Below are 13,075 nucleotides of genomic sequence, written 5' to 3' on the forward strand. Positions count from 1 at the left end.
TGATTGTCTTCTAGGAATTTTAAACTACCTTGCATATCAGCAACACTTGGATGTTAAATAGCATTACCAAGGTCATTCTGACAGGAGGAGCAGAAACAATCTGTTTGTTTTGAAACCAAGTGCTCTGTTTAAATCTGTTTATTTCTGTACTAAGTCTAGTCACTTTGAGTTGTCCTGATGACTCAGAGCAAAGTTGCAAAGCCTCAGCTCTACAAAGAGATTAGTCACTTTGTTTTTTGCACTGAGCTGCTCTGAGTCAGCTTCAAATTGGTGAGTATAGTGTACCTGGGTACAGCTTCAGATGGTGCAGGTAACCTCAGTGCAAATTTCTGAAAGAAAAACAATCTTTGTATATCTGAACAAATAACTGGCTAGGTCTCACTTCTCTGATATCCTCAAATAAGAACTGGCTTTTAGAATGACAGAATTGATAACAAACAGTATGAATGTCGATTTACATGTTTTATCTTAGACAAGGAGAAACTTTAGTGTCAGCACTCTGAGTTTAATACACTAAGTATAGTAAACAATTGTTTGAGCTGTGCTCTTAAATCGTTAACTCGTTCAAGGATTATAAATTTAGACACTAAAAGATTTAATTATTTTTGTACTTTGAATTGTTGGAAATATGTCTATTTTTTACACTGTGGTATAAGAAGGTTTTAGCAAAACGGAGATCAAGGTTCACACAAATAATTCAGCTGCTTTACTTGATTGTACACAGTGATCTAGTGTATCTTGCTTCTAAACAAGTGACTCACTTGTATAGACCTGCTTTTCATTTATTGTCTGGGCTGCGTTTTTTCTTTTCCTCAGTGTACATATATATGTATTGTATATTTAAGACTGTGAATATATATGAATGTAATCCATATTGTTGATTTTATAATGACTGGGGTTGACAAGGTACACTATTTAGTCTGTACAGTATATCATCTAGCTACAATTCATAGCATTTATGTGTTATGTCAAAACTCAGAGGTGTATTTGCAACATGGAGTGCGAAGTGTATTACTATTGTATGTGTTTACATCTACACATGTAAACACCGTTTTCTATTTTCAATAGAAAGTACAGTAGTCCAAATGGTGTGTCTAGACAACAGTACAGTCCTGATGCTTTCTAGGGGAAAAAACGTAAGAGACATCTTTGAAGAAACGATCAGATTTCTCTGAATTACACAGCTGTATTAATGCTATTATGTGGATCAACAAAGAAGCATATAACATGAAAGCTAAAAGTACTGAACTCTAGGGTAGGAAGGAGAAGGATGATGACCCAATCCACTTATAAGTTATAGAAAATGAGTGTTGCTTTTTCTAAGGCCATTTTGAGTTATTACCACCAGTGTGAGGCCTGAATTTGCTCCCCTTTCCTAACAGTATGTTAGATACCTTTTCACAAGGGCCCTCCTTATTCTTCATCAGACCATTTGACACATTCTGCTGTCTCACTAAGCATTTTGAAGGCTTTAGCATATTAAAGAACATGTAAGTGCTTATGTCTTGATTCAACTTAAAATATTAGTCTCATTAAGTTATTTTCCTGAGGAGTATTATGGCCATTTATTTTTATTTCATTTGTTTTCTAAAGAAAGCATTAAGGATAACACCCCTCAAATGCCTAGTCGCTACAAATATGACTTCTTCTGCATCCTTCCCTGTCACCTGTTCATATTCTGACTTATTTATCAATAGACACTTAAATATATAAATAAGAATAAACATCTGTTGCACTTGTTCATTCTTTAAACTTATTTGTGTCATTAACATGTGTATCCTTGATTTTGTTCTATGTCTTCCCATCTAAATCACAAATAATAATATAAATGTTTTCATATATCACAGCTATCACAGTTTAACAATGACATCTTGAGTCATGAATTCTATAAACCTATTTGGGACATATTTATTTGTAAGACTGTATGAAATAGTTTCATTATATCATACAATGCTTTTACGCTGAAGGGACTGGCATACAGCGCCAGGTTCACTCTGTAAGATTCAAAAATAATTGAAACTTGGAAAATGAACACTTCAGAATATGATTTAAGAAGCAATATAAGAATGTTGGGTAAGATTTTGAAGTCTTCTGAACACCATTCCTTTACAAACTGCCTGGAGATGAGAAATACAGCGCTGTGAAATGGAATGATACAAATGCTCTCCTCTCCTATACACTTTATCAACAGAAGTTCGTTCTAGGATAGGAATTTTGGAGTTACTTTATTTCAAAATATATCAAATGCTGTTATAAAAAAAAAGAGGTAAGCCTTTGCTAATCTAGGATGAAATATATAAGATGATTTAGAGACTCATTGGCCCTGTATTAAATGTCATTATGTTGCATATTGTATAAATATACACAGAAATAACACTAAACTGCCAATAAGATTAAGTAACAGAATATCCCATTACTGAAAGAACAGTAGGAAGGGAAGCTTTGAAAGGCATCAGGTGATTGATTTTGCACTGATACAATGTACTTACACACACTTTATCCTCTCCCCCTACTCTCTCTCATTTATTTTTAATAAAAATAAATCAAGCTGTGAGTATACAGAAAAATCACCCTATTCTTCAAAATGCATCAGCACCAGGAAGTGCTGAGTTAATGTGTACTGATGTATTAAAAACAAGCATAATACAAATCATATTGCAGATGTCACAATTACCTGAAAAAGAATTATAGAAAACACCTCTTTTTAGAATTTCATAAAACTATGAATAATACCATGAGAGTCAAGCAGGCTGGCAGTTGTTCACTGGCCACAAGGTATGCCAACCAAAGACAGTCGAGATGAGGCTTATTAGTTTTATCATACTGGTGTAACTTTCAGAGTGACTGTTAGGTTCTTAAAAACAGAGGCACATCACAATTGTGATAATTGTGATAATAAAAATTCATTATTCAATCTATTCTTCATTTTTCACAGTGATGTAAAGTAGAACTTGACAAGCATAAAAGATCAGCAATAACAACAGAATGGCCCTGACAAAATAGTTTCAGGAGCAGATATTCAGTGACAATCTCCTGTTGTTACAGTTCATTGTAACATTATTTTTTTTCTGGCTTTATCATCATCTTTTTTTTTTGTAATGATTTTCAGGTTTTGTGAAAATGACTTGTGAATCTGCAAAAGCTCTTTCTGAAGAACAAGGGCGGTTATAAGGATCATGCAGGATGGAATTCCAAGTTACATATGCAAAAAATGGATTGCACCTACTTACCCCAGCAGTCCTACAGGCGAAACTTGACAAATCGTTATTTCCTCATGGACTGCGGGGTGAGTAATTTGCCCCTTGAATATACAGTTCTGGTAAAATTTTCTTAACATTTCATTATAAATGTGAAAGTATAGGTGTCTAATATTGAAACGAGTAATTTCAAGATATGCTATCCTACTTAGATTTTCCTCCTTCACTAATGGGGTAAGAAAATAAATACTACTCAGTGGCAGGCTTCACATATAATTACTGTTGCTAGCAAATTAAAATTCTAAATGCTTGATTTTAAATAGGTTACCAGAATCATTCATTAAGAACAATGGACCTTTGCATTGCTAGGTGATCTAATACTAACAAATGATTACTTTAACTTCAATTATTTACAGGTAAATCACTGTTCATCTACAAAATCTGCTGACTTAATCTGTTAAAAGTCATTGCAGAGTTTAATTAGCTGATCAGATTTATTTGGTTATTCTATTCTATTACTAAATTCTTAAATTCAACACACAGGAAATATTTATTTTTGTTGGTTTACATGTGAGTACAACTCCTTTTTTGTAAATTAATACCAAAACCTCAGCTTTGTTTAATCGTATTTTCCTTGCTGACTATTAGTCTTGCCAGATGTGCCTGAGATCAGACTCATACAGTACTTTGATGCTACGTAGGTGTTGCTGATAGACTCCCTCAATGCCACAGATTTGCTTTCTATTTGTTTGGGATGACAAGTGAGTGCCCAAGGAACAAGAACTAGTTTCAGACCTGGCAAGAGAGTACAGTGTCCCACCAACAAACGTGCAGCAACAACTACCTAATACATCAGGCACCGGATTGCTAGCAAAGTTCTTTACGAAGTTGTAAGGCCTGTGCCATCACGCCACGTCTCCTGAAAGCCCTGCTGTGGGCACTGCCTTAACAAGCAAGCCTCGAAGAGACATTGTTTGCTTCCATAAGCAAGTACAGAAGCTGAGGGAAACTGGGTCGGAAGTAAACATACCCATCACTTTCCTCCTGTGTCAGCAAACAGAGCTGGCTGGCCATGGGAGAGGGAATATGCTTCGTCTGGCAGAGGGCCGACAGCATACTCCCCACTTGTGCAATGCTACAGCTCAGGGGAAATATGATTCAGAGGGCTGTCTCTGAGTCATAATTTCTTTTTGAGCTCCTTCTGAAGTGGTAAAGCTGTTTTGTCCCATACTTGGAACTACACGCAAGGCTTCCATCTTATCCTAAATTCTGAAATGTGTCAAGGAGATCAAAAGCACTAACTTTGCAAGGGGCACTAACACATGATTTTCTACTCACTATTACTTCACTTTGCAGTAATTTAGCAAGACTAGTATATTCTATATTAGCAAAAAAAGCACGACCGCCTACTGCTACTGAAACAGCAAAAAAGCATATTTAGTGTTTCCTAAAATGTCCTGCTGCACAGCTGAGATAATTACATAGCATATATATATATCCATCATATATATGGAAAGCTGAGACTTATTATCTAAAGTTTACAGAGATCTTATATCAAGTAGTCATCAAATAAGCACTAGTAGGAATTGTGAATACGCAACTTCACTTTGAATTACCATTTTAGCAGCTTTACTATTTTACCTTTTAAAGCTACAGGGAGGGAAATCATTTGCTAAAAATTAAAAAGTAATTTCTATAGAAACAAAACTAATTCGTATGGATTAAAATAGGACAGTAACTTATGGTATTAATAGCAATTAACTTTTAAAAATTATGTTAGAGGGAAGATCATAATCAATCTAGTTTATATTGTAAAAGGTTATACTTGTAAATATGTTTCTTTATAGAAAGTAGAGAGATTGAAAACATCCTTCTTTAACAGCACCACAATGTGTCTTTGTTCTACTAAAAGAGTCCCCTAAACAGGGAAAGCATTGCTAAGCTTTCTAAATCACTCATGCTAAGCATTACAAATAATTGCCTTTGTAATCAAGGACTACAAATAGATCTCAACTATTACTCAGTTGCAGGACATGACAGAAAAACAGCCCAAATGAAGGAATAATTCCCAACAACCTATTTGAAACAACATTGGAAGCATCCTGGAATAGCAAATTAACACAAAATTGTAAAGTGTTACTGCTAATATACAGTGTAGAAGACAGTGCTGATGATCAGAAGGCACTAAGTCTGGTGCCTGGGGGTTTTCATCCTGTTCCCACTTCAGGGGATGTTCACGTTGGCTAAACTGAAAACAAGACCGGGCCCTTCTGATCAACATCCAGTGTTTTATGAACACTTGGAATTTTTCTATCAGTTCTGTTACACTGAAAAATGCCTCCTGCAGCTGTACTGCACTGCTATGAAGTAGTTTTTCTCTTGGCACAATGTAAGCTTATTTGAAGCTCTCAAGTACTGAGACATCTCCACATTTACAAATTCAAGCAGTACTTTAACCAAGAAGTTCCACAACCAGGCAAAGCTGCCTTGCCTGTCTTCACCTATATTCTTTTTTTTTTTTTTAATTATTTCTTTATATTCTTGCAATTCAGTAGTATCCTGAAATATTAACAAAAACTTCTACATTTTTAGATGACCTCATTGAAACATTTTTGAAAAACATTTCTTGAGGTACCCAACATATATGATAGTTCAGGGATCACTAAAAATAATCTGTTCCCCAAACTGAATGTTACTCTGACAAGGGACATTGCAGAGCAAGGTTTCAGCTTTTCCATAACAAGGCTTTTTTTCAGTGGATTATAGAGAAGACACACCAAAAATTTGATTTGCCTTGTTTACTCCATGTTACCCCTGTTGAGGCTACCTGCTAGTCTGAAACTAGCTAGCTTGTTATCAAGCAGTGCAGTACAACACAAAAAGATACTGTACTGAGGTCACAAAGTTCATGCTGTGTGCACTTCCACAGTTTTACTTTATACCAACTTTAATTTGGTCCTACAGATGGACTCGCTAGCAGCTGGAGAGCATTAAGGCCATGTCTACATTAACAAGAACTCCAGACAAGTAGGGTAGATCTGGAGAGCCAAGTCAGTGCTGAAGACTTGATGTCCACTCTATGTGCATTTTGGCAGTTTACCTGACAGCAGTTCTAGGCTGGCTCAATTAACAGCTAAGCTGTTAGCATGCAATGCATTAGCCATGCTACTCTACCACAGCTTTTGGTCTAATTTCATCTGAAAGGAATTCAGTTTGTGTACTCTGAGACTGTTCCACAGTACAAATCAAAGCAAGGTGATTAGGGACAAATGAGAAATTAAAGTTCACTTCTAATACAACGATGTAGATACACCACAGTTGTACTCCTGGAACGGATCTTTTGGTTAAATTCATCAGAAAGGAATTCAACTCACATGTACCAAGACTGTCCTCTTCCAAAATCAACTCCTAGTCTTAAAATGCTGATGCACATAACACTTTTGCAACCCTGACAGACAGGAACTCTGTTCTTTACGTCACCCTATGTTTTCCTGAAGAGCTCTACACGATTAGTTTACTTCTTCAGGCATGGAGGGCATTGCATTTTAGAAAAGCAACACTTATGGAGTAGAGAGACTTACTAACACCCTGTTCAAGAGAACAGAGAGACAATAAAACATGCCTTTGCCATTGTACGTGCGCTACTTGTAGTCACGTAACAGTGTGCCAGAGAATCACATGCAAAACCACCATCATCCTCTCCTGCGAGTGTGTAAAAACGGCTTCACACAGTGAGGAGCAAAGGCACTTTCACTCAGACTTTTCCATGCTCTGCCTACTGCAGTTAGCATGCATTATTTATAGTCTGAAGCAGACTAAACATCGCTCTAAGCTAACACTTATTCTGCAATGGAAATTGGCCACACGTGTTAAAAAATACTGACAATAGTGAAGTTAAAACATTTCTTTCTGACAGCAGGTCTGGTATCTTTAGAAGCCAATTATGCTGCCTCTAGATGAGAAGAGGAGGCATTTCTGAGCTGTTGGTCAAAGATACCATGCAGGAAAAATACCAGCCCCACTTTTCCAACAGGACGTTCAGACCCAGCTGAAGAACACAAACAGGTAGGAGTACCAGCTTCTGCATGGAAAAGGATTTCATGTGCCAGGATTCCCTCTCTAAAATATTTTCCCTTAGGTTAGACGATCTTTTCTCTCCTGATAAACACTTTTCTTAAGTTCAGGTGGTCGCTTGTTGCTCCATTACAAAACACGACTGTTCTAACAAAATTCCCAGGAATTATTTTCAGGAATTATTTTGATGACCCAAAATTCTACATCTTAATGTACAGAATAGATCTAGGTTTTTTTCTCTTGTATCAAGAAGAAAGGACAATTTCTGTCAATTAGAAAATAAAAGAGAAGTGTAGAAGCCAAATGAAAGCAACTTAACACAAAAATTGCATAAGAAATGGCCATTTTATTAAGTGTGGCTGTTAAGACAAGCACACAAACACTCATTTCCTCAGATATTGCTGAAGGTTAAAAACAGGTTAAAAACGATCTGACTCACTGGCATGCAAGTATTGACTCTGCAGGAGTCAATACCTCATCAGAAAAAAGTAAATGTATCAAACACAAACATGTTCGCAAACTTCTGTTTTTTTTACCTTTACTGCTAAAGTGACTTACATCAGGAAAGAAATAAAGAAATTATTTGCAACTTCACATCTTCACATGTCAAACAATGAAACTGAGGCAAATAGATCCATATATTTTTTTCAACTTGAAGCATTTTTACAAAGGTTGTTACAAGAGTTACAAAGGTTTTTATCATCCAGCACAATACTGACATTTCTCATTTATAAACTGTCTAGAGGCCATGTTTTTAAACTTCCACTAATCATTTTTTAAAATCAAAACTAAAGACATGCTGTCTAATCAATATGTAACATCTTTTCAGTAGATCTAATGTACTAGCAAAGAAACTAAAAGGAAAGGGTCATTTGTACTCACTCTGGGGAATAAATGCTTTTCCTTTATCAAAACAGTCTTGACTGCTCATTAGCTTAAAAACTGGCACTAATTACACCACTTTCTATTTCTAGTTATATAAATGGGTGTCTTAAATTTCTGTTCCAACCTGCTGTTCTCCACAGACAGTCTGTGAGTTCAGTGAGTAAACTCTGGTTGCTTAAGTGTTTTCCACATCTTACTGACCTGGACATACAGCCAAGAATTGTATATCACATAAGAAATCTGTGTCTTTCACTACAGCAGTTGCATAACATTCCACATAATCTCAAAGCTATCATCGCTATATAACCAAAACAGCAAGTAGCAACTACCCATAAATAGCAAAACAAATAAGCAGAATAATCTTACTATTCATTCCTGATCCAGTGAGAAAACGTTTTGCAACTTTGAGCATATGCCTTTGAAAAACAGCATTCTGTGGTTCTTTTCACTGCATGGTGACACTATCCCCAATTATACAAAACAGTAAAGAAACCAAGCGTCTGAGCATTTTCTGTAGACAATTATGTGATAGGATTAGATAGATGGTGAAAGGAGTAGAATGGAACAAGTAAACAACCGGATCTTCATTACCAGAGAGGTACTGAGCACCCACAGCTCCCTCTAAATTAGATTGGGCAACTCTTTAATATGTCTGCCTTTAATCTTTGTGCCTAAAAATCTTAAATTCAAATTTATACATTTTCATAAACAAGCATCATAACAAATGCTGTGAGGTTCAGGTATCTTATTTACACGCAGCAAGGAAGAGCTGGATGAGAGAAATAGGAGGTCATGAAGCTTATGATTGGAAAATGCACATTTAGGGGACGCGACACAGTGGATTCTATGCATTTGTAAAGATAAAGGAAGCCCTCAGGTTGGCTTTACAATTATTTTCATATAGCCCTTGATACCACAACACCTGAGGTTCGCAGTCATTAACAGATTTTATCTCCAAAATCGCTCTTCTAAGAAAAAGGGAGGAATTACCATTTCCATTTAATGACTGAAGAATTAAAGACCAAGGTGGATGGAGAGATTTACCCAAGGATGTGGGGACACTTACAAGAAACCTAAGAAAGCTCTGAATTCCTTAAACAGAAAGTGTTTTTGTCCTCTAGATCTTAAGTAATGTCATAATCATTTCATTTTCTCATTCCACTGACAGACATACAATGAATGGGAAAGTTTTCCTGTTTGCAGAATAACCTAGCTATGATTGATTAATTTAAAACCATTATTCCTTTTGCTTTTCTGAGCTTATGTTGCCTGATCACAGTATGCCCATACTGAGAACAGAACTGCTAAGAAGTTAGTGGAGTAGGCTACACAGGAGATGTAATGAGAAAATAAGACTTCTACAGGAAAAGTCTGAGACAGAAATACTTACTTGCAACAAAAGCTATAATAATTTATTTTGTGAACTTAGTTAAAAAAAAATGTTGGGAATGTATACAAATCCACAATTAGTGAAATAGCGTAACACAAAACTGAAAGCTCAGCATTCACTCAACATCCTTTGTTGCAAAGAACTGATAAATACATCTGCACTATTTTTACTCTAAATTACTAGAGAGGTCAATGAGACTTCCTTTCCTTTTTATATGTCACATGCAAGACTGAGACAGGTTTGTGTTTTACTACTCAAAAAAAAATAATTCTTTTTTGTTGTTTATCAGGCTCTTACCTGAGCAGAACAAGAGCAGGTGCAACTGAAGATGGGCATAACATAGGCTGGTGATAACTAGAAGTAATGAGCAATAAATCTTGCAACATTGTGTGAAAAACCATTTACCTTTCTGCATCATAACTGAATTAATAACATTGTTCTTTGGGGAATTGTAGGTGACACCTACAGGAACCCATTATTTGTCTCTCAGTATTTCTGCAGCAGATGACATATGGCCCTCCATTTGGCTCAACAGTAAAACTACCAACCTCTTAATTACTTCACATTGCAGACGTTTTAGCAAATTGTGGAAACTACAATGAAATGGTTCCAAACTTTTGGTCTTTTACAGTGCCTGCTTCAGGCAGGCACTTGGAAGGGTAGAAACAGCAAATAAATGAAACACAAAGCAAACATACCTCCAGCTTTAGGAACTACAGGTTCTTCTAGTCTGGTGAAAGATCAAGAGACACGAAGAGGGGATCTTGATTTCCCTTTACAATTGCTGCAAGACAATGCAACCACAGTTAAGGAAGCATTTGATACTAAGGCTAGGCTGCTGTCTTTAAGTAAAACTGAAGAATATAAAACTGACTTCGTATAACAGTAGGGCACTGGCTTTACGGAGTAAACTACAACTATGTGCTAGACCAGGAGCCAGAGGTACAATGAGATGGAAGCCTACAAAAATTGTGTGGAAGTTATGACAATTTGTGGCATAAAAGGTAGAAAGTTAGATCATATCCCATTTCTAGAAAACTACTTCAGTAATGCAAGCATATCATCTACTAACGGGTATTCTCTTATTTTCTGAGCTGCAAAAATAAAAAGTAATTGCTACAGAAAATCAGTAATTTGATCCAATAACTGCATCAAGGACTCTAAACATTTATTTGAAAAGTAAGTAAACAAATCTATTATTCTTCCTAATAATGGAAGTTGGGAAAGCATATGCAAATTAAAGATTAGTTTGCGGTTTGGGGAAGTATTTCTTAATAGTCACATAGAAAAATTTGAATAACTTAAATCTTGAGGAGGGCTAAGTACTCCTTTTAACCCAGAGAAATCCCATAAGAAAAATCTGTTTCTATCAGCTCTGTTTTTCGCAGCAACCTGTCGGTCTGATCACACGTGACTCCCTCCTGGCCCCAAATTCTACATGACTGAGCTACGCATATATCACTTTCTCAAATCTCCAGCAAAAACCTTGCAAGTGCAATGCGGGAGCAAAAGACTTTTAAAAAGACCAGAAAACACTGATGTATTTCTTTTTACATCCAAAGGCAGCTTATTCATAGTTACTGTCAAGCAAGCCCAGAGGTTGATGACTAAAAAAACCAACAAAGAACCACCATAAACAAAATAGAAAACCAAAGCCCCTTCTTTTAAATCGTTTCCTTTCTTCCACCCACACATATCCTTCAGCAACCAGCTGGAATAAGCATGAAATGAACACAGTTCATCTTGCTCTATAGTTTTGAGGGTTTAATTTATTTAAAACTTTAATACCAATTTGAATTTTCATGTAGAACTACAGAAAGAAATCCAAACAATATATGGAAACACCCAAGCAATCTCAAATCCACTCAACTGAGGTACTAAGAATAAAAAAATATTCTAATTTAGTCTAGTCTAATCCTACCAGAGGCTATCAATAATATAAAGGAATATAAATGTACATTTATTATGTGATACCACCACATGACAGAATCAATGTTATTCGGATGTTGAGATGTATGTTTTCATGCTAACCTGTTTGATTTAAAAAACCAACCAAACAACAACAACAACAACAAAATGAAATTTACCTCCTTTTGTTAGTGTCTATAATACTTGCTTTGTGAATAATTACATTTTTGGAGCTACAGCTCATTCACTGTATTGCCATAACACTTAGGAGCTAGAATCACGGACAAGAACACATTGTATTAGGTGCTGTAAGAATACACAACAAAAATGATTGCTGTTTAAACATGATAAGCAGGCAGTGAACCGAAAGAGAACAGAGAAGTACAAAGAAATGATGAGACATTAGCTATCAATATAGCAAGTACAAGATTTGGCATGCCAGTTTCCAAACCGAGCTACTGGAGACTCCAGAAAATATCTTTTCCCACATCTAAGAGGCAGAATGAAAGAAAACACTGAGCTACTTATCCAAAAATTTAACAAGTGGGTGGTGGAAGTTGGTGTCAAGAATTGGTTAGAGTTGTCATCTCAATAATGAATCATAGGTGAAGTAGACAAAGAACAGTCTTGAAAGCTAATCAAGTACATCATGCTTGAGTGACAGAAAAGGGAGAGCTAGTAAAGAGACAAATGGTCAAAAGTAATGGCTAGGGAAATGATCTCTGCAGTTGGACCATGGAATATTTTTACACTTACGTGACTGATATACAATACACAGCCCCCTAACTCCAATTAAATCCAACTTTGGTGCAGGGACTTTTATTAAGAAGGTGAAGACCATGGGGGTTGCATCGATCGGCAACTCCGATGTCTGCTGAGTGACTATGAGCTGCCATACTGCACAGGAGGGCAGAACAACTCTCTGCTCATGGCTGCAGAAGTTTGCAGGTAAGGTCACAGAAGTGCTGCGCTCCCGTGCCCACTGACTGCCTCTTTGGACACTGGAGAGGCTGGCAGTGGAAAGAACAGATTCAGAGACGATGAAAGCACTGCGGAGGTAGATGAAGGGCTAGAAGCAGTTCTGCTCCCTCAGATACTAGACTTAAAAGGTGGCACAGCTTTTGAGTTACATCTGTGCCTCTGGCAACCTCCAGCCCTGCGTTTTGAGGGCACGACATTTTATCTAGAAGAAAAAACACTTAATGTAGAAGAAAATTTTACGGCACACAAGTGTCCATTCACCCCAAAATAAAAGGACTTTTGCTTTTCACTCGCCATACAACGGCAGCGCGGCCGCCTCGGCGCCGCCAGACAGAGCCCCAACGGCCGAATTTCGGGTGCAAACACCCGCATTTTGGGACCAGAGGGCGGCTGGGGGAGGCTCCCTGGGCCCGCCGAACGCCTGAAGGGAGCGGGGCCGTGCGCAAAAGACCAACGGCTGCCGCCCACCCCAACGGCCGCCCGCACCCTGACGCCTTGTTTACGTCCTCGGAGCCCCCTCCCGCCCGCTCGCCTCGCCTACTCCCCGCCCTCCGGCCAATCAGCCTCAGCCGCCGGGAGGGGGCGGGAGCGTTTTAAAAAGGAGCCGGAGGGGGGGGGGGGGGGGGGGACGGACGGGGGA

At 37.4% G+C, this 13,075-nt stretch overlaps 1 long non-coding RNA gene across 1 annotated transcript in view; it reads right to left on the bottom strand.

The window, feature by feature from the left end:
• The window catches only part of LOC121077361, a 34,494-nt gene extending 21,521 nt beyond the window's left edge, over window positions 1–12,973 (bottom strand). Inside the window, exons 1-2 of the long non-coding RNA XR_005823994.1 lie at window positions 12,211–12,973; window positions 10,245–10,330 (exon numbers count right to left, since the gene is read on the bottom strand). This is a non-coding gene — a long non-coding RNA (uncharacterized LOC121077361). The remainder of the gene's footprint in view (window positions 1–10,244; window positions 10,331–12,210) is intronic.
• Window positions 12,974–13,075: the final 102 nt, after the last annotated feature.

The sequence above is a fragment of the Cygnus olor genome, chromosome 13 (genome assembly GCF_009769625.2).
Source record: "Cygnus olor isolate bCygOlo1 chromosome 13, bCygOlo1.pri.v2, whole genome shotgun sequence".
NCBI classification, from domain to species: Eukaryota; Metazoa; Chordata; class Aves; order Anseriformes; family Anatidae; genus Cygnus; species Cygnus olor.